Source organism: Paramisgurnus dabryanus, chromosome 12, assembly GCF_030506205.2.
Source record: "Paramisgurnus dabryanus chromosome 12, PD_genome_1.1, whole genome shotgun sequence".
Taxonomy (NCBI): domain Eukaryota; kingdom Metazoa; phylum Chordata; class Actinopteri; order Cypriniformes; family Cobitidae; genus Paramisgurnus; species Paramisgurnus dabryanus.
This window is the reverse complement of record NC_133348.1, coordinates 25,541,676-25,566,075: the sequence shown is the minus strand read 5'-3', so window position 1 is coordinate 25,566,075 and position 24,400 is coordinate 25,541,676. Positions and strand designations below refer to the sequence as shown.

Sequence of the window (24,400 nt, the reverse complement as noted above, 5' to 3'; positions counted from 1 at the left end):
AATTAATTGCTTGTTTATATTTTACAGGTATTTGTACCTAGCCGTAACAAAAGCAGGAGAGGGAAAGTACAAGCCTATGTTCCCAAAACACACAAGTGACATACCGTAAGCAGTAATGTTTTATTTCAAATACATTCATAATTAAAAACTTAATGTATGAAGCAGGGAAATAAATGATCAAAACAAAAGATTTATTGAATGCAATATTTCTACAGTTATGTGGAGGATGTGATCAGGCTTGTGTTTGATGAGGTAATTGAAGATAAGCTGAAGGAAGCCCTGATTCCAATGGACCTGGCATCACAGTTTGAGAGACCTTCAAAGGAGGACGTGATTGCATGCCATCTTCAGTGCAGGGGTCGTCGAAAGCCAAAATTGTGACCGATCTGATCAGGAAGCTCCAAGCACATCTGGAGAACAACACACGACAGGATGATAACCCTAAAGTGTCATCTTAGATAGCATCAGCTGACAAAGCTTTGATATGCCATTTATCTGAATAGATAGCTGTAAGAAATGAATTGAACAATTTTTGAAACAAGAGCACAATATGGTTACTAAAGTATGTTTATTTGTATATTGTTTAACATTTAAATATATATTTGTAATAAATAAAAAAAACTTTTGACTGACTATTATATTTTCTTTAAAGTTACATCTTTTGTTCTTTTGGGTACTTTGTTACTATAATGATACTTTAGTGTTATTGGTTTAAAAATGTAATAAAACTTACTCTAGTCCTGCACCTCAAAGGCTTATAGTCGGTACAATAAATGTTCTGTGTGTAGGGATTTAGACAATTTGTGCAAAACCTGGATGATGAATCACGCAGGTAAGAGGACCTGGAACATGTTGCATTCTCCTTAAAACCTAATAAGTAAAAACATAGCACTTATAAGTAAGCAGTCTTTCATAAAAAAGTTTACCATAGTGAAATAATGTAGAACATTCATTTCAATTAATACTTTCTTTGTGCTACATTTGGTGTTTCCATATAGTTTGCACAGTGATATAGTATGTAAGCAGTCTTTTATAATACAGTTTACTATAGTAAAATAATGTTAACAAATGAAATAGTTTTATAATCATTTCAACAAATACTTTCTATGTGCTACATTTGGTGTTTCCATATAGTTTGCACAGTAATATAGTATGTAAGCAGTATTTTATAATAAAGTTTACTATAGTAAAATAATGTTAATAAGTGAAATAGTTTTATAATCATTTCAAAAAATACTTTCTATGTGCTACATTTGGTGTTTCCATATAGTTTGCACAGTAATATAGTATGTAAGCAGTATTTTATAATAAAGTTTACTATAGTAAAATAATGTTAATAAGTGAAATAGTTTTATAATCATTTAAAAAAATACTTTCTATGTGCTACATTTGGTGTTTTCATATAGTTTGCAAAGTAATACGTTATAATTACCTTTTGGATGTCTTTGCAACACATTTTCGTCTTCGTTTAGCATTCTGGCAGAGCTAAGGACACCTAAAAAAGTTAAATCCATTCGCGTTCATTGACGGAGATCGTTTATATCGTAACGGCCGTCTGAACTCTCTGGATTGAGCTTGAAGTGGTAAGGCAGTACAGACACCATCGTTTATAGAGAAATATAGCGCTTGTTTACGTTGCCTGTGACTCTCAGTCAGAACCGGAAAACCCACGCGTAGTCAGGGGCGTAACCTTTCAAACACACGCCGAACCCAGTTGACCAATAACAGTTGAGTAGTCATCTGACCAATCCAAATACACTAGACATTTTGGGAGGCGGAGACAGGAACTAAACCGAGCGTTTTCCAGACATGCAGAAATCGGTGAGGTATGTAAGCAATTTATAAGACTCACAGTGCATTAGTTCAAGTTTTAATAACATGTATGTACTATGGGATATTACAATAACGTGCTAACGTGCTAATTTATTAGCATAATTGGTGCTCTTTAATGTATTTTGTATTGTTATTATTTTGGCGCGAGGTAAAAGTTAATAAAACTATATTTATATACTAACGCTTTTCCATTTAATCTTTCACTCGCTTTATTACTGGACTTCGTTCTTGTCAGTACTACATAAAACTGTTTTTTTTATAAGTGTCAGAGAGATGTTTTTTGCATGCTGCTTATAAATATAACAGTGGCAATATCTCACAAAGTGTTTAATAGTCACGTCACGCAAAATAAATGTCCAAATGTAAAAGCTGCAATGCTTACCTGCAGTTCCACGGTGGTTTCGCGTACTATTAATAGGAGGAGAGAGATCGCTTCAAAGAAAGTAATTGTTTTCATAGCTTTATTCAAAGTGTATGCTACTCATCCACACGTTGTGACATCATTGCACTTCAGTTTACATCCAAGAGCGCCGATCTTCGACGGGATAATCACTTACATTTAGTCATTTAGCAGACGCTTTTGTCCAAAGCAACTTCCGATTGGGATTCACAAACTGATTCACGAGCTATAGGGAACTTAACGAGACACACGGAGAGTGTTTAAAAACAGTGCGTCCGTTTGTGCGTACAGCTTTCTAGTCAGACATAAGCAAATGACTCACGTGCATTTAAAGAAGCCCCATCCACTAATACTAAAATGACCAGTAGGTGGCGGAATGATACAAACGGTGAGGCGGTTACTGTTATGTTATCAGTAAAATATCGCACGTTGTATAATCATTCATATAATGACTGTTAATACTGAACATTAAACTATGATGTTTCTTTACGTTTTCTATACACAGGATATATTGGCCATGACTATTGGCACCGATATATTGGTGCAAATCAATGCTTTGTTGTTTGTGGTTGGTTGGTTGCTATGGCTTTGCTTAATGGTTTCTAAGGTGATCTATAGTGGTTTGTAACATATTGCTTAGGAGAAAGTAGGGGATTCTGGGTTGTTTTTAGTCGTTGCTAGATGTTTAATTTCTGCCCCAAATCTAGAAAATCTCTATAATAGTTGTTTTTTTCTGTATGGGTTGTTCTTACCTGATTTATCATCTGCCAGACGAAAGTCTCAAATCTGGTCATTTAGATGACATCAACATTTCAACATACATTGAAATGTATAATGCACTAAAATGACATCAGAAGATGGCCACAAACGCATCAAATACCCCAGATATTTACTGATAATAGAATTGAATATGATCCACAGAAGCAAAAAATACACACTGTCTCTTTAAGAATGATTGGTCGAATGTCAATCTAAACCTCACCTAAAGGGAAACATAAATGTATCTTCCCAATCTCTCTCACTAGACAGAATACCCCGTAGAAGAGAAAAGGATGAGGCAGATACTGCAATACATTTTACTCTTTAATTAGTCCTAATGCACATGAAGCACCTTATCAGTGCCTCCAAGGTCTGCAGCTCAGTCTCTTCCTTTAAAGTTTTACAATCATATCAGAAGAAAACTTAATACATCTCAAACTTTGATCTGCTGAGTGTTTCATTTGCCCCTGGGTTTTTTTCTTTTTAGGGTTTACTCTCTAGGACACACACGCACATACGCTTTAGAGGGTTACGGGTGTCATGAGACATTAAAGATAAAGCGATCTTTGATTAAATGCTTCTTACATTAGGATTATAGGCTTGAGCTAAGAATAACTTCTTATTTCTTTATTCTTTCAACGGCATTTGTATCTCACCAACTTGAGAATGAAGGATATTTACTCAACTTTCATTTGTTCATCTATTTATTTGTACATACTGTAAACTTTGTGCTCATGCTTTTGTCTGTAAAGTACAGATAGAAACACTTTTGGTTATTGTCAAAATATAACATATTATTACATATGTTATATACGTACTTTATCCATATTTATATATAACATGTCATGCAATCTTTGAGAGTGATAACGATATAGATGTAGCTAAAATTTTAGGCATATTATTTAGTGCCTTGTTCAAGGGCACCCCTGGTAATTTTAGGCCCTATGAAAGAATATGCATTAAAGGATCCTGATAAATTACTCACCCCCATGTTATCCAAGATGGTTATGTCTTTCTTTGTTCAATCGAAAAGAAATTGTTATTTTTTTTTGTGGAAAAGATTCCAGGATTTTTCTCCATATAGTGGACTTTATTGGACTTCAATGGTTTACAGTTTTAATACACTTTAAAATTACAGTTTCAATGCAGCTTCAAAGGGAACAAAGCCGACTGAGGCATAAGGGTCTTATATAGGGCTGGAACGACGCGTCGACGTAGTCGATTACGTCGATTACGTAATTACGTCGATTTGCCGGAAATGCGTCGATGCGTCGCACTGTTTACATTTTGAAATGAAGGCGGCTTCAGCTCCGACCGGGTGATACAAGTGTTATACTAAACAGACAGAACGCGATCAAAAGTGTGGGAATACTTTAAGCAGAGACCAAATAAAACACATACTGTGTAAAACTGAAATGGCATACCACAGCAGCGCAACACCTGTGTATGATCATCTTAAAAGAAGAAAACCTGGGGCTCTCCGACCTCAAAATGACGAGACGTCAGCGTAAGAATTTGAACTATTACAGTAAGTTTTTATACTTACTCTATAAACAATAGAATCAATGCATATTGTGCTTAATACAGCTGCGTTTACATCTTCGTTTAATACGAGCTGCGAGACGCCTGACAGACGTGACATTGCATCGCTTCTGGGCAGTATGTTGAAACAGTAAATAAAGAGCAGGACATGTTTTTATATTAAGAAGTTATGAAATAATAAGTTACTGTCACATTGAGAACTGATAGGCATGTGCCCGCGTGCACTGAAAGCCAGCTGGCAGTGCGGAGTTCCCAATGAACGTCTTTTTTGCGAATATGCGCGCAGATATTACAGAAGCTCGTCTTGTAAGGTATTCCTGACATGCGTTTATTTAAAGTAACAGCGGCGTAAACGCCGTTTATAAAATATTAGAAGATCATAGGGGTGCAACGGATCACAAAACTCACGGTTCGGATCACATTACGGATTTTGAGGCACGGATCGGATCATTTTTCGGATCAGCAAAAAAAAGTATGGGAAAATTCTAATAACAAATCAAGAAATTACAAACATTTATAAAAAGAACAAGGTTGCACATTAAGTAAGGTCTAAAATCATTAGTTACAGAAATCTAATGAATAATAACACTGCATTTATTGTATTAATTAAATGTAATTATTTTTTTAAAGCTTCAGAAGTGATTTTCTCTTTGTCTTGGGTTCTTTGATTAACATTAATGACACAGACTTAAGTAGGTCAATTGAGCTTACTGTCTCTTTAAGACCAAATATGCACAGACTGCATCTCTCTGTTTGTGCACTACCGAGTCCCCTTAAACGAGCGCACAGACACAGACAGAGGGCGAATTACAGACGGCGTAGCATTATAGTCGTCCCACATAAAAACGTTACGTTGTTTTTCATTGCTCTATTAGCCAAATGTATTTTAATACACTACAGTATGAGAGAGAGTAGCGCAACTCTCTGAAGTTTACACATCAAGAGTTCTGATCTTTGAAGGATGATGTCTGACTCGAGCTGGACCGGACGCATTCAACCGCACGCGTGCGTTTGTGCGTAAAGTAAACTGATCACTTTAGCGCCGTTTTGCAGTTAAACTGTTTAAAATCACTTGAATGTTAACATTTGCAAACCTTTATAACACTTACAAATGATAAACTTTCCCTATTTAAATTTGCGTATTAATCCGCGAATCACATGCGAGCCGAACCGTGGGTCGTGATCCGTACGGATCACGGATCAACTGCGATCCGTTGCACCACTAGAAGATCATACTAACTGAACTTGTTTTTTACCCGGAACTTAAGAAAAGTTAAATGTTAAAGTTAAATGAGAATGCAGTACTACTATTAGTAATAATATTAACAGTAATAATATAACCATTACATTTCATATAAGGGTTCATGAATCACAATGAACTTATTTTTACTTCAGTCTGAACTAATGCTGAGTTAATGCATGTACTAATCATAAACTAATGTTTAAAATATTAATGTATGCCTATTTTATTGTTTAAGGTGAATAATGCCTCTTTTAAAGTGGCACTGCCACTTTATTTTTCATGTTGAAAATTTTGGTTTGTGTGTTTGTTTAATTAAGAAAATGCTTAAATAAAATGTTGGCGTTAATGGCAGATGTTACATTTATTATTTGTTGGGGAATTATATGTATAAAAAAATCATTAGACTATTCGATTAATCGAAAAAATAATCGATAGATTAATCGGTTGAAAAAATAGTCGATAGTTGCAGCTCTAGTCTTATATTGCAAAACGATGGTAATTTTTGCCAAAAAATTTATCAAAATATGTACTTTTAAACCACAACTTCTCGTCTTGCACTAGCCGGGTGACACTCCAGCGTGACCACATCAAAAGGTCACACGTTACATGTGTAAAACGCAGTGGCGGATTTAGCAAATTGGGGACCCAAGGCGAAGGTATGTATCGGGCCCCCCATCCGATCTGTAAAAGTTTTTTAAAAGTTTTATAAAAAAAAATTAATCTGATGCTGCACAAAAACTAGCAATGCATCAAAGCCAATGTTGTTACTAATCTTTCACATGGCCAATTGTATGTGTGTTTTTTGTATGAGTAAGTTTTTGAAAAAAAAATCATTGGAAATTAAAGAGTAAAAATCCTGGATTTTTTATTAAACCTTTAGCAGTTTTAATCAGGACTGAGGTTGATTAACAGATTTACGCAAAAAAATGGTAAAACCAAATATTAATCTGAATTTTTACAGCAGTTTAATTAAGTGGATGTTTTCTTCACGAACATAACGAAAGAGTTGTGAATTTGCCCACAGTGTACTGTTGAGTTTAAAAAAAAAATATGTGTGAAAATAAGATTTGTCACCAAAAATCATTCCATTTGCTGAAACACAGAGAAAGTTGTTGCCAAATTAAGACTCAACAGCACCCCATAGTGGACAAAAACATCACCAACATAACATAAGGGTTAATTTTTTTTTGTAGTAACGTTATTTACTTAATTCACCACAAAATCATTTTTATCAGTGTAGGGCTAAGGCTACTAGTAGAACAAGGCGGTTAACTCACCAAAGCCCCATTTTAGCAATTATTTGTCTCGATTCGTCTCTGTTCATGTACTTTCCCAGTCCTCTTGTCACTCTGTGTTTATCTTTCACGCCGCGCAGCGCGCACCGTTACAGACAAGTCCATTTCATTGTGAAAGAAGGTGGTGTATGTGTGACAGATAAACATGAACTGGACATTTTAACTACTATTTCAAAGTTTCAACATATTTCTTAAGAATATTAAAAAAAATGTACAATGCTTTTGAAGTGTTCATGATGATAAGGGTTTTATTATTTATTAGGTTGGTCGGGGCCCCCCTAATATGACCACTGGTAGGGGGCCGGAAGCAGCCACCTAACTATGCCTCTATGATAATACAGTACCACCTTTGGTGAAACGCACACTTGCGGACCATTTTAAACAGTAAACTGACACAAAGACATTAATTAGTATCATTACACATACAACAACATTGAAACGGTCCTCTTTCTCCTCACCTGTAACAGTGGAGCGATAGATTTGCATACGCAATGCGCAACCTTTTTGAGATGATTACGTAATACGTAACAGCGTGCTGGGCGTCAGACGACTAGTACAAGACAAGAAGTTGTGGTTTAAAAGTACATATTTTTTATTTGCAAAAATGATAATTGTTTTGCTAGATAAGAACCGTATGCCTCTTTTGGGATCGTTTAGAGCCATTTGAATCTGCGTTGAAACTGCAATTTTAAACTGCATTAAAACTTTAAATTGCTGAGGTCCACTAAAGTCCACTATACGGAGAAAGATCCTGGATTGTTTTCCTCAACAAACTTAATACATTTCTTAATTATCAGATTTTTTATGAAAGTGGAATATTCCTTTAATTATGTGCGCATGGTCCTCAACGCAGAAGCTGGTGTTCCTGATGCTTGTGTGTTGACGCAGGAGGTTCACGTGTGTGAACACACTTTGGGGAATGACATGGAAGAGAAAAAAAAATGTGTAATAAAGTCGTTCTTTTGCTTTTGGCGCACAGAAAGTATTCCCATCACTACATGAAATAAAGATTGGACCACTGCAGGCACATGGAGTATTTTAATGATGTCTTTACTGTCGTGAATGTGGGAGTTGCGTTGCTGTCAATCGGGGGGTTGAGAAAGCTCTAGGATTTCATTAGAAATATCTTCATTTGTGTTCCGAAAATAACAAAGGTCTTCTTTTCTCTTTATTATGGGTATCACTGGTGTTCATTTGTGTGAGACAATTTTTATGTTTGGATATTACATGAATATTGCTTAGAACTTTATTATTAAAATGTTGCAATAAAAAAGGCGTATTTAGTTTTGATTCCACAACCTGGCAACCTGGCAATCACCAGTTACAAAAGATATAATTACAATACCTCAAAAGTCTACCCTCATTGGAATGAGCAGTTACCTTGTGGGAAATGGTAAGCAGTTGAATATATGGCTGAACATGAAAGCAATCAAAATTCAGAGAGGGCAGAAACTCAAAATCACTGTGACAGAATAAAATTTCACCTGGAGAGGCCGTTCCAGCAAACCTCACAGAGAAATGCACCAGGCTTTCAAAATAGCACAGACCGACTCCTAATCAAACAGGCTTTCACTCCCACATCCCTGTTTGGCCCACTGACAGCGCCGTGTGCGACCTGTTAAGTCTTTTCCGTTATTAACGGGAAACGTGGGTGTGAGCGATCCGTTTCTCTCCACAGGAGACGCCTTTGGTTTCTACTCGGGACTGTTTGCTGCTGGGTTGCATTAGAGAGGAAATCATGCTGGTCTTTTTTTAACAACAGCAGCGAAAAACCACATAACTCAAACATTAAATAAGATGTTGTTGGCTTTAATTAAATCGGGATATTAGTCGAACGAACATCCCCTGCTTCTGGCTGGCCATTGGCCACGCTTTTATTCTGAGCAGCATTTAGCTGGCAAGATTACATGTGGGTAAATGTGGGCAACGCAGTGTAAAAAAAATAATTTCCTTAATCACTATTTTTGTCTGGTCTTGCAGAAAATATATCTACAAAATACATTTACTCAAGAAGCACAATTTCTTTGTTGCTCTGGTCTTGTAATCTGATTGGACAAGCAGCTTAAAACTGTTTGTTCTGCAGGTGTGGCGTTTCATAGGCTTTATTTTAAGTTGAACTGTTCTCTTATACAAAAAGTGAGAAACCCGTGTGTAGCTTCAGTCCTAAATAGGAACCCTTGTCATTTTTTACCTACATGCCTCATGTCCGGAGGCTGGGAACCACTGCATCAAATGTTACATCTTTCCACAGAATTGTGGCAGAAAACCAAGTCAGCCATCCGATCCATGAGATGCGTATCCGTGTGTGCGAGCAAACCGAGCCTGAGGACATAGTGTGTGTGGGTTTATGTCTATACGGCTGTGTGTTACCTGCAGTGCAACACTGTCTGTGTGCATTTACGTGCACTGAAACTACAGCAGCAGTGCGTCTGCGTGTGTGTGTGCGCAGACCGAACACAGCTACCGTTTGTTGATTCCAGTCACATCTTCTCGCTGCATCGTGCTGGCTGCCAGCAGTAGATTCTCCCCTTTTCATGCCTGCTGCCTCCCATTGCCTGTGCAATGGCTGCTATGCACCGAACCATCATTAGCACACAAAGCAGGATTGATAACCTAGACTGCAGTGCCATTGGGCGAGAGCAAAGCGAGCAAGCAGTGTTCTCTCCCAAACACTCTCATTATGGAATAGTTACCGTATCTAATACTGGTTTGTGCAGATTGCATGTTTACGTACAATGTATTTTAAACTAAAAGTAATAATAAAGTTGATAAATAGATGTAAAATGTTGCAAATGTGCTATATTCCAAGTCTTTGGTATAGAATTGCAGAACAGTATGAAAGTCACTATTTAATTAAAATATACCATCAGTCCCTTTAAATCACGAAACAAGGACTGTAGACCCAAGGGTAGAAAAGTGCATGTCTATTTCCAATAGCTGCATAACATAATAAAATGTCTTTATCTGGTTGAAATTTTGAAGGCAGCATAGATGGGTCGCAGTTTCTTCGCCGCCTGCAATATCATACAATCATGTGTGCAGTTGGGCTTAGAAATAACAAATAATGGGTTACATAACATTCACTTATAATTGCGTAAATTTTTCGTATTTATACACACATTTGATTGAACTTCTCACGAAAACTTTCCGCCTAATTTACAACATGTGTATGCGCACATACATTTGTTCTTATACTTGTTTTTACGTTAGTCAATATTTGGGCGTTCAACATGAGTGGCCATGATTACAGCCAGGGCTTTGAACCAGATTTTTCCCAACTGGTTCGTTCCGAACAGAAACAGTATTTTAACATTTTCGGTTTTCAATTCAACTCTTAAAATTGACATTCCTGAACCGGTTAGAACAAAAAATTAAGTTCCCGAACCGGTTAAAAAATGTTCCATGTCAGCTGTGGGGCATGCAATAAGTAGGCCGATCCTTAGGACATTAAACTTAAATTATTAGTCTACATAATTTTTCTTAAGTCTCTATCTTGTCATCAAACATTAAAAAAGGCTACATTATGTAAGCGGCATAACTGTAATTCTGACATGCCTACATTTGTTTCAGCATTATACATGAATTAAGACAAGGACAATTTCTGCCATGTTGTTTATTGGTAAAAACTTGTTTTTATTAGAAATGAATACTGTGGCATTTCAATATCATTTTGTTTGTATGTGTCCTGTCAAGAACAAAAAAATATTCGCTTTCTTTTTGAAACGCGTTTCTCCGTGTATGCACTTTTTAGTGCACTTAAAGGCGCAAAAGAGGATGTTTTTCGCCGACTGAGAATCCAAAAACGGTTACTGAGGTTTTTTAAATGAGCGCATGCATAAGAACAGCCTCCCTCCTTCACGGCTCATTTCTACGAAACTCGTCCACGAATATTTGAACACGAGTGTTTGTTTACCACCTGCATATGCTGTGTCGCGTCAGTGGATTCATTATGTGAAATGATTTGATAATAAACAAATAAGACGTTAAAACGTTAGATCAGTCGACGCTACTCCCATTTCAACTAGCATTTAGCAGACTGGTCACTGCCTTACAACTACAGTACAAGAACAATGTCAATATACTTGAATAACAGTAAAACAATAATTATTCCCCAAAGAAAGAATAATCACTGTTACATGTCGGGAAGAATTTTGCGAACTGCGCGTCTATCTTGACACCTCTCTGTTCATTCATTGCTCTCCAGCGTTGAAATGTTTCTCCAATAACGACTCTGTTTACATTACGTTCTTCTGACAATTTTCTCCTATTCCCAGCGGCTTAAAAGAGTCTTTCTTTTGCGTCCCCCTTCGAGTTTCTTCTCTACCGTGGTGCAAATTCGAGGAGAAAAGCAGGATCGACAATGAAAACAAACCAAAACTTAAGACGGAGTTTCATGCGCTATGCGCATGCGTCGCCTGTGTTTAGTTACGTGAGCGCGCACGTATGACCGCATAAGCGACAATTGGCTGATGTTTTTAAGGCCCTATCTTGTGCACAGATGACGTATTAATATTATTACTTTTAGTGCAGCTAATAAATAGTCTTTTATCATTTAGTAAAGACAGTTTCAAGTAATATTGCAAAAATGTATAAAACAAACATCCTCTTTTGCACCTTTAAACACACACACAGACAGAGGACGAATTCCAAACGGCACTTCAGAAAGATATTCGCCAAATGTTTTTTAAGGGAAACATATTTTTAGGTATAATCACATTTGAGTGGAGTTGGACCGGACACATTCAACCGCATGTGCATCTGTGCGTACAGGAAAGTGCTCTCTTTAGCACCATTTGCGGTTAAATTGTTTCAAATCACTTGGGTGTAAACATTTGCAAGCCTTGAAACACGTGCAAATGATCAACTTTCACCCTATTTAAATTTGCGTATTAATCCGCAAATCGCATGCGAGCCGAACTGTGGGTAGTGATCTGTATGGACACAGATACACTGTGATCTGTTACACCACTAATTAGTATAAAAAAAACAAACATCAACAATTTCTGGGTTTTTTTTTCGTTCCGTGAACCGGTTCAAAGCCTTGATTATAGCATACTTCATTATTATTATTTTTTGTACATTTTTGAAGAAATTTTGGGTGCAAATGTTTTTGTTGAATCATGATTTCTTCGTGAAAACGTCCGTACGCACATTTCACTTACAAATTTGTGCATACACATGTTTAGTGAATGAGGCCCATTCTCTGGAGTGTTTTTTAAAAAAAAGTAATAATTGCATTGCAGTGATTAAATTAGTTTCTTTATGTACTGTATACAGTTCCTTTGAATTTCACTTCCAATCATCGAAGATTGGAAAGCTGTTTCTTTAGGAAATGCATATTATGAACCACATAATATGAACATTTAGCAGGAGACCCCTGTACTAGTTGCCTATTTCCATATTTTGTATAATATAAAGACAGCAAATTGTTTACAAACCTGAATAATTGGCTACACAGTGAACTTTTAAAATTTTTACTTTGTCTACTATGTATTTACATTTTCTGGGGACCCCTGTGAGTCCCTGTACCCCAGTTTGAAACCCCCTGGTCTATAAATGTGTGTTAATGAGATTTGAGAGCAGTGGCAAAATAGGCTTGGAAGACTAAATATTTTTGGATAAACAGTCCCTTTACTATGCGATTTTATATTGGATGTCGTACGTCACATCTGATTATTATGAAATGCTTGTTTCGGACTGGTCAGATGCACTATTCAGATGTCTGATATATAACAACTGATCCACATCAGTGACAGTGACCGAAAGATTGCACATTATCACTTACAAACGATACAAGACACGGCTATGACAGCTGGTCAGATATTGTGAAGATGTCAGGTCACATTTAAAACATTCGCAGAAATATTCAGACAGCAAACACAATAAATGCATCTTTAAACCGTCATTTTCCTCTGAGCTGACAAGGACCTTCACACGTTGTGACACTCGGTTGGTTTATTGTATAAATTCTTCCTGGGGTTTGTTTTCTACCTTGATTCCCTGCAGACATTGATAATCTGTTTTGGACTGACTGTAAAAGTGAGACTGAGACAGGGAAGACGACAGAAATCATGTCAGACGCTGTTATTAGGCTCTGCTTTCACCTCCGGTACAAAGCAAAAATTTGTCTTCATGAAGGAACACATTATTTCTACACTCTGCCAATGAGCATACGCGTTTGCCTTTATCAATTAAAAATGTTAAAGCTTAAAAAGAAAGGCGTGTGTTGTGTGATCAGCCTACACTGTTAAAAAAAATGTCAAAATATGCACCCCAGTTGTCACTGGGGAAGTACCATTTAAAAAGGTCCTAATATGTACCTTTGAGATACTGTTATGTATCTTTGAGGTTCTAATAAGCTCTCTGAGGTACAAATATGAACTCTTTAGGAATAAGGCTGTACTTTTTTTTCAGTGTAACTTACATCTTGTGACCGGACTCGTAAATTACGCCTAATGTCATACAGTAGCATGCTTGCGCCGAATGATGTCCGTGTTTTGTTTTGAATATTGTGCAGGCTCATCAAGTGATTGACACACAGCACAGTTAACGGGACAGCTCTACTACTGTAAGGACCTGCGACTCAGGCAATGTGTTTCAACAGTAAAGTCACGCACAGTGGTTAGTGGAGCTTTGGCTGTTTTTGTTACTTCACCAAAACATTCATTAAATGCATTAATGAACACCGCGGTTTAAAAACACGTACACCCCTGTGTCCTGTAGATAGGGTAGCCAACCTTTTTGTATAATAGTGGTGTAAATGCCTGCAATTTACTGAGGGGTCTAACTGGGGGCATATTTTATGGGACATTTTAAGAAAAGTTTGAGGTTTGGATTGATAAACAATGAAAATTCTGTCTTCACCCCTTAAAATGCACTACCTGGATTCTGTCCATCACCATTTCTAGGCCTGCTCTTGTGTATAATAAATAAAAGGCAAAATTAGTAGCCACATTTTCTGAAGCACATAAAAATACCAAACAAGCCCTACAATCATATAAAAACAAACTCTTATTTAAAAGTGATTTGTAGATTGCAGTTTATAGATTAAACTTTGTAAAAACATTTGCCGTTTTTCACATGCAGTTTATTTAGGTGTCACTAAATGCATTTTCATTGCATTTACAGCTTTGACCAGCATGTGTCGCCGTTTGTGTGTTTTGTGCATTTTTTGCACGTAATTCTGCAATACCACACACTTTAAAAAATTGGTGCTAAGTAGCACTAACAGCTCGTAATCATAGGGGAACCATTTTTAGTGCAATATAATACCTACCGTATAAAGCACCTATGAAGAACCATCCGGAGGTGATATACTGTAGCACCACTATAGCATCAGATATGGTTCTATATAGCACAATATGGTTCTACATAGGTGCTTTATGGCACTTAAAGCAGACATATCATGCTTTTAAATCTGTCCTTTTTACATATAAATCATCTATTTGTGGTCTATGTAAAGTGAAACTGCAATGCTTGGGTCTGAATTCCTCATTATTATAGCCCCACAGGCCCCCTTTCTACCCCTTTTCTGATGTGCATCTGAGAGCAACTCGTGTTGGTACTGTCTTTTTAAATGCACGTCACACCCTGCCCCCTCTCCAGGTTGCAGAGGTGACACTCGGTTAAACTCCACCCCGTTCGGCCATTTTTGTAGTTTTATAGCAGAGATACGATTATCTAGCTGCACAGAAACTTTTTATTTACTCGTTATTCACAAAATGTCAACAACGGAAGACTTGTCCATCCAGCCTTATATGTTCGCGCCAGAGTCGGAAACGGACTGAGAGGAAAATGAAGACGACGAACCTGCAGAACAACGTCTTCATATGGAGGTATCGCAATGGTGTGAGGCTGCAGCCTCCGGAGGTCGCATATCTAGGCTGCATACGTCATCAAGACGGTCTTATTTCAGAATATTAACAATTATAAAGTTTACTATTATTCTTAGTTAATCGTAAGTTGTTGTTATATGCTCATGACTTGCAAATGTAATGCTCAGTTAACTTAAACCAGGCTTGATGCCCAAAAGCGATCTCCGCAGGCTGCAGCCTTCGGAGTGAGAAACAGCACTGCTAAACCATGACCACCGTGTACTTTACTTTTTTACTTTAAGTTATAAACTGCTTACCGAAGTGCTCTGCTCGTCGTCTCCAAAGAAAGAAGTAATTGACCCCTCAATCAGACGAAGTCTATCGGCAAATCCTTCTTTATACTGGCGGAGATTGGTGAAGTAGTTATCCTTAAAGTGCCTCGGGCACACAAAAATGACTTTACCCACAGATGTGAGTACATTTCTTACGCTCTCGTAACTTCTGCATCCTTGAGCTTGGACTACAATATCGCAGCGAGAAATATAAAATGGTGGATTGCTCGTAGTGTTGGGCTGGAAGTCGATGTCCTTATTTAGCAGTTCCGCTGCAAATACTGTGACGTAATTGTTCAAAAAACGTAATAGATAATAGAAAAATCAGATCCGGTTGGAAAATATGACCAAAACAGAATATAAAGATATCAACAAAGCACCTGAAGAGACTAATTTCAACTTTTATGTACTTATAAACACTACAAATATACAACAAAATGCATTTAAGAGCCAAGAAAGTGGATTTAGCATGATATGTCTCCTTTAAAATGTTCCCCTATGATTAAAAGCCAGTGAACCACTTTTAGTGCTATTTAAAAATATTATTTTATTTTTATTATTTCTTTATTGCCCTATGTTTATGTACGGGACTCTGGTCACTTTGCTATTTGGATAACATTATTTCATGGTGGTAAAAATATAAATATTCTTTACATTTTCCAAATAAATCTAAATGGGAATGCTGTCCCTTCTCGAAATTTACTTCTCAAACATTGTCCCTTCACTTAACCCCAATTTCCAGCTATTCTTATTTAAAAGAACAGAATCACAATTTATATTAAATCCTATGGGATGTCATTTGTTGCATATTTTAATGTCTTGCATCGAAACACTGGAGTATTAATATGAGTCGGTTTCACATTTAAAGGGACAGTGCAAAAAATGAAAATTCTGTCATCATGTTTTTACAAACCTGTATAAATTTCTTTGTTTTTATGAACACAAATTAAGTTTTTTTGCAGAATGTTTGTAACTAAACCATTTAGAAGCCCCATTGACTTCCATAGTTTTCTTTTCCTACTATGGATGTGAAAGGGGCTTGTGATCGGTTTGGTTACAAAAATTTCTCAAAATATCTTCCCTTTACACAGGTTTATAACAACATAAGGATGAGTAAATTTTCTTTTTTACATGAACAATCCCTTTAAGCGAGTAGATAAAAGGATCACACAGCTTTAGTGTGGATTGTGTTGGAGCCCTTATTTTTTTACTTAAAATGTTTATGCAGAAATTGTTAACTGTAAATGTTAAATTAATAAATTTGTGAGTTTTTTCCTCTGCTGAAGTAAGCATTCATACTTATATAATCGACAATACAGTGAACTGGAAAAAGTACCATAAAGACCTTAAGGCAACAAGGGCACACAAAATAAAAAGATGTGGTTAGTAACAAGACTCGAAGAGAGAGGTATGAGAGGTATTATGTGAGAAAAAAGGCAGATGAGAGCGATGAAGTGAGATTAAATCTATCTTTTGCTCTTTTTCACTCTAAATAAATGAAGGCTGCGTCGCTCGCCAATACAATAGGGACTCAGAAAAGCTCAGAGCTCTGCTGTTGGATAGGAGCATTTTCCCATTTTCCATGTGATTTGTAAAAGAACAATTCCCAAATGTTTAGTCCAATTTCTTGTTCATTGTGCTTCATGTGCCTGTAATACATTCTCTCTATTTCATTCTTGTGTTTTTACTCTGCATTGTGTGACCTCAGGTGTGTCTGAAAAGGTTAATGGAAACAGAGCAGGGCAGGGTGGTGTCACAAACACTTTTGACACTTCACCGACTGCATGTATGCATGTATCCGATCTGTAGGCAGATGTTGCTTTCATAGGGCTGTTTTGATACTTATATTTTTGCAGTTGATATACCAATAATCAGAAAGGACCACAAAACCAGTCATAAGGGTCAATGCTTAGAAAGATCATCATCTGACAGCTAAATAAATAAGCTTTCTATTGAAGTATGGATAGGATAGGACAATATTCATATTATATTTTATTATTGGACAATAATTTTTAAAAAATTATATTATATAAAAATAATTATTTTAAAATCTGGAATCTGAGGGTGCAAAAATATTGAGAAATTTGTCTTTAAAGCAGTGTTGGGTGTAACTAGGTACTAAGTAATTACTGTAGTTACTGTAAATTAATTACTTTTCCTTGATGTTACTTCTACACTGTAAAAAAAAAACTTTGCTGCCTTAAAATTTTTTGTTAAATCAACTCAGATTTACGAGTCATGTCAACAGAAATTAGTTGTCACAACTTATAAAATATAGTTGAGAAAAGTCAACTTAAATTTATTAGTTATAACAACTCACCTGTAGTTATAGCAGCTCATCTCTAGTCAAGATAAATAATAGTAAGTTGAAATGACTTGTAAATCTGAGTTGATTCAACAAAAGTTTAAGGCAGCAAAGTATTTTTTACAGTGTAGTGTAATTGAACTAAATACTGTTTATGGACTGTAGAACAATTATATATAATACAATAGTGGATTTAACATCAAAATCTAATCTTTAACATCATAGTTTAACGTCAAAAATGCATGTTTCCCACTTTAAATACTTTGGTGAGTTAATAAGAATAATGGTTAAACTCTAGTGTAGTTTCCAATTCTCACTATTAACTTTAGCATTAATATTACTGAGAAATTGGCTGTTTATTAGTATTTTAAAAGCACATTAATGCCTGATTCTGCAAAACCTTATTCTTCTTTCTTAATCCTACCCATTTCTTGCCAGTACTCAAACTTAACAACTGCTTTACTAATTATTAATTAGCAGTAATAAGGAGTATATAGAGGCAAAAGTAGTAAATAGTTGGTTAATATTGATAATTGAACCTCAAAGGGGACATTTCACAACACTTTTTAAAGATGTAAAATAAATCTTTAGTTATTGCTCAAAATACCTTAATTTATTACAGCATGTTAAAATTGCCACTTTGTAGGTGTGAGCAAAAAGGTGCTGTTTTGGGTGTGTGTTTTAAAATGCAAATGAGTTGATATCTGCACTAAATGGCAGTGCTGTGGTTGGATAGTGCAGATTAAGGGGCGGTATTATCCCCTTCTGACATCACAGGGGGAGTCAAATTTCAATGACTTATTTTTTCACATGCTTGGAGAGAATGGTTTACCAAAACTAAGTTACTGGGTTGATCTTTTTCACATTTTCTAGGTTGATAAAAGCACTTAAACATGGAAAAGGTCAGATTTTCATTATATGTCCCCTTAATAAGTAATAAGTAATTAAATACTAAGCTTATTACATGATTGAAGATGTTATTAGTAACTATGAATTACTTTTTTGAGTAACTGACCCAACACTGCTTTCAATTGCCCAAATAAAGTCATTTTTTGATATAATTTTTTTTTAAAATCTATTCATGGAACATGATCTTTATATCCTAATGATTTTAGACATAAAAAAATAAAACTATTTGACCCATACAATCTATTGTTGGCTACTGCTACGAATATGTATGCAAAGATATAATCTAAGCAAACATGTACTCTTTTGATTATATCAGGTAACCTCTTAAGGTCTCTCACCCTAAGATGTTTTTTTTTAAAACAATACTAAAGGAATTTGCATTCACGCATCCCATATTTATGTATTATTTATGTGCTGTTATTATTATATATTTTTTATTGTTGTAGAGAGAGTTGTTCTCTGGAGATACATGTGTCTAATTTTATTGTCTCAGATTCACTGGATAATATTTCAAGGTCGAGTTGGGCTACCACATGGATGAAGCTTTCTGTCATGACAATGTTTATCTGAGCCTTTGGAAATACTAGAAGTACTTTGAAGAACAATCAAACGCTATATTAACAAGAGTAACGTTAAGTGCTCTTGTGGCATAGCATCAGGCACACAGCTGTAGAAGTGATTTGGATGGCATGAGAGGTTGAGAGCTTCACAGTATGATATGCTCTTCAGTATAGCTTGGACGTCATTGTCTAATACAGCATTCTTAATGGGCTCTCTCTGTTTGTACTCTGGGGTGTAAGAGCCAGGTACCACTGAAATGCCCTGCAATCATAATATTTGGTCTTACAGTAGTTGTTTCAGACACCTCTCAATATTTCTTGAAAGAGAATTGATTGTTGTTATGCTGTAGGCCCTTTACAGGGGCTGTGGATGCAGGGCTTCATAGAAGGTTCCTAAAGGACATTGCTGGTATACATTTTTCTATCATAGTGTTTGGGATGTATGTGGTTTCTCTGCTTGCAGTTGCTGTGCCCTTGAGCAAGATGCTTTCTGAATATATTACTCCACAGGTGATGCACATGGACTGGTTTCTGTAGCTTAATTGGTAGAGCATTGTGCTAGAGGCACGAAGGTCATAGGTTTGATTTCCAGGGAATAAACATACATGTGCTGATAAAATGAAGTTTATGTAACAATGTTTGGGAGGAGCATGGCTATGTAATCCCTGTATGTCCCTCACCTCTGTCCCATGACTATTTTTGCAGCATCCAGGCTCCTCCACCCCATCACCTCACTCTCTGCTGGTATATCTATCCCAGTTAAAGAGGAGGGAGGGCTATGGGTTCAGGCTAATATTATGAGCACTGACCTAACTTATTATTAAATCTTTTCATCTACTCCACAGGTATTCTCTCATTGACAGATAACTTTGTAATCGTGGTTCGTTCTCTCTAGCATTATAGCTGTTGCATCAGACAGTGTAATAGGGCTGACCTTGTTTCCCTGCAGCATTTTAATTCATTTTTTTATACTTGTTTCCTTTTATCATATTGTCTTTAGAAGCTGCTCCGTTTTATATATTTACATATACTGTATTTAAGCATTTGGCAGACACTTTTTCCCAGAGCGACTTCTATACATTTGATCAGCAGCTGTGTGGGCATCAAACTCATGACCTTTGCGGTGCTCTGCCAGTTTGAGATATTAAGCTTTACATATATAGCAGTGTTGTAGTTACAATTAATATTTAAGTTTATGGTTTAAGATGCTGAAACAAAGTTGTTTAAGTATTGTTTGCCAGGTAACAACAAATCTTTTGAATATCGTGTCACATAAGCGTTTGTGTAACTTTTCTCACTGGAAGCGCTCTTTTTTCGCTGTTTCTTTTGACTCCTTTTGTTCTTCTGTCTCTTTAACACGAGCGAAATCTCTTTGTGACTGCGAGCGTGAAATTTGGAATTGAATCCGAATCCCGGGTGATTGATCCCAGTCAAAAGCGTGATCTTTAATGATAAGCAGCCTGCGATGAGGTTGCTTATGAAGGTTAAATGCTTCATAACTAGCAGTGATAAAGTGTTCTTTAAGATAACCAATTATTTGCGCTTGGCACCCCATAAAATATTTAAGCATTCAGATTAGTTCAATGACAATTTCCTTAGAATGCCACAGATTTACTTATTACTCATTTTATACTTATTTTTAACAAAACGACTGAGGTTTGCTAAGTGTTCCTGTACTTACCTGATATGTTTTGTTCTCTTTTATTGGTTTGCTCAATGGCATTAATGCTGCAAAGTCATGTCTCGGTTTGCTATCTAAAGAGGCACTTAAAAATTGTTCAATAAATGTAATTACATTGGGGAAGGTTTTCCACGCAATTAAATTAAGCCTTTCAAAAAAGAAATTAATAATATTATGTTTGAATGGATTTGTTCTGGTCTTGTTGAATGAACTTAAATTCATTTTGTTCAGCCTAATGCAATAAAAATGAAAAGCACTGAGTTGGATTCAAAATCAGCTTGCATGTACAGACACCATTTATGGGACGTGGTGCGCTACTTTAAAAACAATATTGTACTTCAACGTAATACCATTACACATTGAACAGGTGCATTTTTAAAGGTGCCAAAGAATGCATTAAAATAATATGTTAAATTGTTCTCTGATATCTACATAGAAGGTATGTACATTTATTAAGTGCAAATGTTTATGTACCTTTGCAACCCTAGGATTTTGCACTTTGAATTAAATGGTCTATTATTGCCCTATTTGGAAACGTCATGAATAATAATGTTGAGCTTTTCTTTGCTGATTGGCTGTTTCACAACTAGGCCCATCGAGCTCATGTCAGTAGCTTACATAAGTAAACTTCTATGTATAACTCAGGCAACGATGTTGGTTAGTAGTAGACACGCCCCTTACTGCTGATTGGCTACATGTGTGTTTTGGTACTCGACTCGACTTGCTTTTCCAAAGTGTTTTTTTTTTTTTCAAAAATCATGCACCCTGCCTTTAATTACTTACAATTACTTACAGTAATTATTTTCGATTACTATAAGAAGTAAACTATACTTTTTTATAGATTAAGAAATTTCCCTTTGTAGCCCAGTCTGTCAAAACCCAGCTAAAGTCATTATTTTGTCATTTTTACATAAAATCATCCTACATAATATAAAGAGCATTCAGTGAAATGTAACCTTGATGTTTAATATTGACTGAGTAAGGTCATGCCACTACTTTACTGGATAATCCTTCTTTTTTAAAATTAAACAGGGAGTAAAAGGTTTTGAAATAGGATTATTTGCTTTTTTGGGTAGTTAAATGCTGGATTAACTTCCATATCGAGCTCTTTGCTAATACCGTATCTGTAAGTGAGCAACTGGTGCTGCTGCCTATTTTTCACTTCAGAAGATTAGCACGTCTTTAACACCCCAAACGATCAGTTAGACCCCCTAGTGTAGTTTCTTGAGATCTTATTTTCAAGAGACTGGCAGACGGGCTGTTACAGATGTCTCCATTATTTAACGGATTCGGTGATGCAGACCAGATTCAGTCTGACAGAGCTACAGGCAGCTGTTGTGCCGGTGGTTTCACTGCTTCGGTTAGACTGGAATGTTTAGGAAATGGTGTGGAAATGTGTGGCGCAAGGACATTTCCTGTAAAGCCCTCTGGGGCCCCAAACCCGAAAAAAACATACACTGTGAAAGCATTTGTTTATCGAATCGGAGTATGTGACAACAAGATTAAGTGTCCTGAATAAGTGATTGTGCCATCCCCCATTAAATCCACAATGTTTCATCTCTGGAGGACACAGAGGCCATCTTAAGACACAAAATTCAATCAAGCGTTACAATACACCACTAAACATATGTTGAATGTTTCCGTTTGCTCGACTTATCCTTTCTTTATTCTCATGGGATGTTCTTTCTGTTTTTAGCATAGACCTTTACTTGCAGTTCATTTTGAAAGACTGCTAACTGATGGGAACCCCTGTATCTCAAAGTTGTGTTCGAGATATTGTGGAGGACAAGTTTCAAACGGAAAAAGTAACCACTTTAATATAAACAGCTTTAACTACGAAAAAAGTGATTTGTATTTTATAATGTAACAGTAGCACTATAAATATTTATTTTGAAATGAAAGTTATTACAAAACAGTAAAATGATAAAGATAGACTAAAAATGATAAACTCTACAAAAGTTAGCTTATGCACCAGCGTGTATACAATTGTAGTGTGCATCTCAAATCTCAGAGTCACTAGCCAAGGTCATCTCACCAAAGGGAGATCCCTCATTCCCCATCCTTTCTTCCCATCTAAAACATGAAGTACTCAGAATCCCCGCGAGTCAGATTGGTTAACTTTTGAAATCTGCCGCAACGTGTTTCTGTAAATAAAACGAGAAGAAAGATGTGAAAGGAGGAATGCAGAGGAGATTACATGGTTGTCTAGAGTTGTCTCTACAGATTTGGAATAATGATTTGAGGTTGTTCATTCTGCATATTAATGAGCACAGATGTGCATGATTCACATTCTGATTCACATACTCAGGTTTCATATTAATTTGCTAACTTTTCTTACAAAATTATCTGCAGTATCAGTTCACCCACTCCAAATTTTCAGTTTTTGCTCTGTTAGGTTTAAACACTTATTTTCCTCAGCCCCGTGTGTCTTTCATAGGAAGACAAATATAAACATAGACGCACATACACTGCCTCACTTTGTGGTGTGTCAGGTTGAAGCAGTCTGGTGATTAAGAGTTGTATTTTCATAAGCTGTGTTATGACATATGTTGGCTGTTCTGAATAAAAAGAAGCTTTGCACTAATCCCTGTTACTAGCTGGAGACTGTGAACCAGAAAGAAGAGACAGACAAGAAAATCCACCCCTACCTACAGTTCATCATTCAATTAATCATTTAATTCATGAATTCCTGTGTTTGTGAGTCAATCTTTTGATCTATCAGTTGATCAATCAGTCAGTCAGTCAGTCCAATCCAGCAACCAGTCCTTTGATCAATCAAGCAATCAGTTATTTGATCGATCAAGAAATCTGTTCTTTAATCAATCAATTCATTTATCAATCATTCAATCAGTCTTTTGACCAACCAAACAATCTGTTCTTTGATCAATCAATCAATCAATCAATCAGGTCTTTGATCAATCGTTCGATCAAGTAAGAAATAAGTCATTTGATTGATCAATCAATCAAGCAATAAGTCCTTTGATCAATCAAGCAATCAGTTATTTGATCAATCAATCAATCCGGTATTTGATCAAGCAATCTGGTATTTGATCAATCAAGCAATCAATCCTTTGATCAATCAATAAATCAGTCCTTTTGATTGATCAATCAATTAAGCAATCAGTCCTTTAAACAATCAATCAATCAATCAGTCCTTTGATCGATCAAACAATTAAGCAATCAGTCCTGTGATCAATCAATCAATCAAACAATCAGTTCTTTGACCGATCAATCAATCAATCAATCAAGAAATAAGTCATTTGATCGATCAATCAATCAAGCAATAAGTCCTTTAATCAATCAATTAATCAATCGGTTCTTTGATCAACCAATCAAGCATTCAGTCTTTTGATAAACAAAGCAATCCGGTATTTGATTAATCAATCAAGCAATCAGTCCTTGGATCAATCAAGCAATCAGTCCTTTGAACAATCAATCAATCAATCAATCAGTTTTTTGATCGATCAATCAATCAAGTAAGAAATAAGTCATTTGATCGATCAATCAATCAAGTAAGAAATAAGTCATTTGATCGATCAATCAATCAATCAATAAGTCCTTTGATCAATCAAGCAATCGGTTCTTTGATCAATCAATCAAGCAATCAGTCTTTTAATAAACAAATTAATCGATCAATTGATCAATCAATAAATCAGTCCTTTTGATTGATCAATCAATTAAGCAATCAGTACTTTAAACAATCAATCAATCAATTAGTCATTTGACC

At 36.0% G+C, this 24,400-nt stretch overlaps 1 protein-coding gene and 1 long non-coding RNA gene across 2 annotated transcripts in view; one reads left to right on the top strand and one right to left on the bottom strand.

Moving 5' to 3' along the window:
* Positions 1 to 24,400, top strand: part of dab1a (DAB adaptor protein 1a) — a 210,170-nt gene that overhangs the window by 32,721 nt on the left and 153,049 nt on the right.
* Positions 227 to 1,945, bottom strand: LOC141283056 (uncharacterized). Its single transcript, XR_012338045.1, has 3 exons — positions 1,433 to 1,945; positions 734 to 870; positions 227 to 410 (listed from the first exon to the last, which is right to left on the bottom strand). It is a non-coding gene; the product is annotated as an uncharacterized lncRNA (long non-coding RNA).